A 3953-nucleotide genomic window follows, 5' to 3' on the forward strand; every position below is an offset into this window, starting at 1 on the left:
ATACTTCAGCAACCCAGACAGTTTTACCCTTACGTTGCCAGTTGTTCTGCTTCCATTGCTGCAGCCATTTCCACAGGGTATTCGCCACTGCCCACGAGTCAGTATAGAGGTAGAGCCTTGGCCACTTTTCCTGCTCAGCAATATCCAAAGCAAGCTGAACGGCTTTCACCTCTGCAAACTGGCTCGATTCACCCTGTCCCTCAGCAGCTTCAGTGACTCGTCGTGTGGGACTCCATACAGCAGCCTTCCACTGTCGATGTTTTCCCACAATACAACAAGACCTATCAGTGAACAGGGCATATCGCTTCTCCGCATCCAGCAGCTCGTTATATGGTGGGGCCTCCTTAGCACGTGTCACCTCCTGTTCTGGTGACATCCCGGAATCTTTGCTCTCTGGCCAGTTCGTAATCATCTCTAGTATCCCTGGGTGGCTGGGGTTCTCTATTCGAGCCCGTTGTGTTATAAATGCAACCCATTTACTCCACGTGGCATCGGTTGCATGATGTGTGGAGGAGGCCTTTCCTTTGAACACCCACCCCAGCACGGGCAGTCGGGGTGCCAGGAGGAGGCCCATGCACAACCCTCTTTTAGTCCACCTGTTTGTGTATCTATGGCAAGTCATGCTGACTTGCTCTCAACCCCTCCTCCTCCTCCTCCTTTAGCTGCTCTGACCTCAGTGTTTGCAGAGGTATTTCCCTCACTCCCCTCCCGCTCTCAGGTTCTCCTTCTTCAATATCTTAACACCAAGGCGCAGCCACCATCCACTAATGGGCTCGGTCCTGGCCAGAGGCAGGTCTAACTTGGGGCCGGGGAGCTTCTAGAAGCTTCTCACAGCAGCCACCTCTGTAGCCCCTTGCCTGCTCACAATCCCCCGCCACCCGCCTCCCATCACCCCTGTGCAGCAGCCCGGAGTCCGCCAGGTCCTCTACTGCCCTCTGCCCCTCTCTGCTCCCGTTGGCTGTGGGGACAGTGCCACTTGCAGCAGCCGAGCGGTGTGAGGGGGATGGAGACTCCCCGGCCCTGCCGGGACACTGTGGCCACTGGCCCGTTGATGGGACCCCAGGCCTGGCCTGAGGAGGGGACTGGAGCCACAGGCACAGCAGGGGAGCTGGAGGCCGTCCCAGTGCCCGAGGGGCAGCCCTGCTCTCTGGCAAGAAAATGGTGCCCAGCACAGGGCCACCTGGGCCTCAGGGACAATCCCAGCAGTATCCGTTGGTGACAGCAGCAGCAGCCTGTCACACAGCCCCTGCAGCTGGCCCACGGCTCGGTGGGAAGTTGAGCTTGTGGCAGCGTGTGTGTGATTCGTAGAGGAGACCACGGACAGTGGAGCAAGGGAAAAGAGGTTCTTTGAACCACTGAAGATGCCTCCCCAGCCCCAGAAACACAAGAGGGCAGCAGCTGTGACAGGTCAGTCAAACCCATGAAGGCTGACCTGCCACAGCGGGGCCATGAGCCCATGGAGGTGGATCCGCCTAGAAATGTGGAGGAGCCCATGGAGGTGGATCTATCCCAAGAGCAGGAGGAGCCCATGGAGGTGGATCCACCTCGCGAAGAGGAGCAGCCGAATGAGGTGGATCCATCTCCTGTGGGGCTGATGGGGCACTGCAGCACCATGGCTGGGTGCTCAAAGCACTGCAGGACCCTGGGGGGCTCTCAACTGGCCTCCCAGTAGCCCCCTCCAACGAGTGGTGCTAGCCCTGAGGGGAACGGCCACTCCAACACCCAGCAAGTTCAGCATGTCAAGCCGCAGATGAGCCCGGCTTCCCCACCCCCTCCCCTCATGACGGGGGCCACCTCCTCTGCCCTGGCCCCAAAGGGGTGAGGAGAGGGACTGAGATTTTCTGCCTGGCAGTGCCATAGCACCTGGAGGAGTCCCCTGGAGCCCAGTGAGGACCATCAAGGACTGCCAGAGACCCCTGAGGGCCACTGAGTACCATTGGAGGCTGTTGGACTCCCCTGGAGGCCATTGAGGTAACTGGGGCCTGGAAGTGGCTTTTTTTTTTTTTTTCAGTCTGAGGATGAGGAAGCACATGGAGGGTGGCTGTCCTCAACCAGTTCTCACCTCAGCTCCCCAACAGGTGCATGAAGGGGAAGCCAGACCTGCCCTGGCAGTGCGCAGAGGAGGCAGATGCTTGTGCTGGTTCTGGCTGGGACAGAATTAGTTTTCTTCCCAGGAGCCGGTCCGGTGCTGTATTTTGGGTTTAGGATGAGAATGATGCTGATAACATGTTGATGCTGTAGTCAGTGCTAAGTAGTGCTCGTCCTAAGTCAAGGACTTTTCATTTTCTCAGGATCGGCACAAGAGCACAAGAAGCTGTGAGGGCACAGGTCTGCTGGGAGAGCTGACCCCAGCTGAGCACAGGGACACTCCGTACCATATGAGGTCATGCTCGGCCCAGGAATCTGGGGGAGGGAGAAGGAATGGGGAGGACGGTCGCAGTGGTGACAGCACCATAGATGACCAGCTTCCTGTGCTGAGGCAGCTTGGGGCTTACCCAGCTCTCTCCCTGTCCCTTGACGGTGCACAGGACACCCAACGGACCCTTCACACAAGAAGCCCCGAGTGACCCTGGTCCCATCACTCCAACTCCCAGAGAAGGAGCAGAGCTGCCACCATGCTGTGAGTGTCTCTGTCCCCAGCACTGTTCCTCCAGCCCAGCAGCACAGCCATCACTGCTCCCCTTCTGCCATTGCTACTTCTCTCTTGCCCATTGGAGTCTGTTCAGCATCAGAGCCCTGGAGAGGCTGGTGGAGAGCCAGGCAGAGGTGAGAGCAGCTGTCTTTGCCCTTGGGCTGTGCTGGGGTGCAGGGATGGGTGTGCAGCAGGATGGTGGCCAGTTGCCCCTTTCTGCTGCTCTCTAAGCGCAGCCTGGTTGTTGCAGGCTGATTTAAAGCAAGAGCCTCCAATGGTCCCGTTGAACAGAGAAGGGGGACCTTGCCACTCATCAGGTGAGTTTGGGAAAGAAAGGCACCTCACGACCAACAACGGGTGGAATAAATGGTGAAATACAGTCTCCCATAGAAGGGATGGGAGACAACTGAGTCAACAAGCCAAACACATAAGACCAAGGAAGCCACATACTGAATCTCTACACAGCCCACATATACAAAAGCCAGACTTGACTGGAGCCCAGTCCCAGGGAGGCAGGAGGTTCTTCCCCAACAGGGAACTCTGCACAGGGCATCCCCCTCACAGACAGACACTGCCCCTCCTGCAAGTGGTCCCAGCTTTTATCCCTCAGTGGGACACCTCACCCTTGTTCACTTAATGCAGACTCCTGGGGCTCCTTTACCCAATGGCTCTGTCTGCCAGGCCGGTACCACCTTGGAGGGAAGCCTAAAGGCAAACTCACCACCCCTTTGGGATGGGCTGTGGGAATCACCCAGATGTCAACCTTAATTTGGGGCTTGGGGTTGAAACCCCAGCATTTCACTCAAGCACTTGCAAAACCAGAAGCAGCAGCACACAGAAGGTTCCTGCTCCAGCCCTATCACTTACGTGTGTACAAGTGATGTCACACCTGCACAGGCCAGCTGTGTGTTCCTGCCCTGTTCAGCTGCAGGTAACATCACAAGTAGCTGCAGAACCAGGGGCCTATGCCTGCCCCATCACCTGCTCAGACACAGTATCCTCACTGCACACACCCCAGCTTTTTCAGCTCCAGCTCCCTATGCTCTCCCCTCTCCCAGGTATCTTTCTGACCCTCTCCATGACCTCCTAATGCTCTGTCTGTCTCTGTGTTTGCATGGCAGACATTACCTCGGAAGCATTGTTTCAGGTATGTCACCTACATCTCTTTTCCCTCTGCTCTCATTGTGACTGTACCTCTGTCTGATGCACTTTTTGACTTCGTGGGCCCACTTGCCTTGCATCCCTTCTACTGTTAAATTCTCTTCTTGCAAAAGAAGTGACAACCAATCTGTGTCCCCTCTGTGGCACCTTACCTGCAACT

Source organism: Athene cunicularia (assembly GCF_003259725.1).
Source record: "Athene cunicularia isolate RWA chromosome 5 unlocalized genomic scaffold, athCun1 chr5_part2, whole genome shotgun sequence".
NCBI lineage: Eukaryota > Metazoa > Chordata > Aves > Strigiformes > Strigidae > Athene > Athene cunicularia.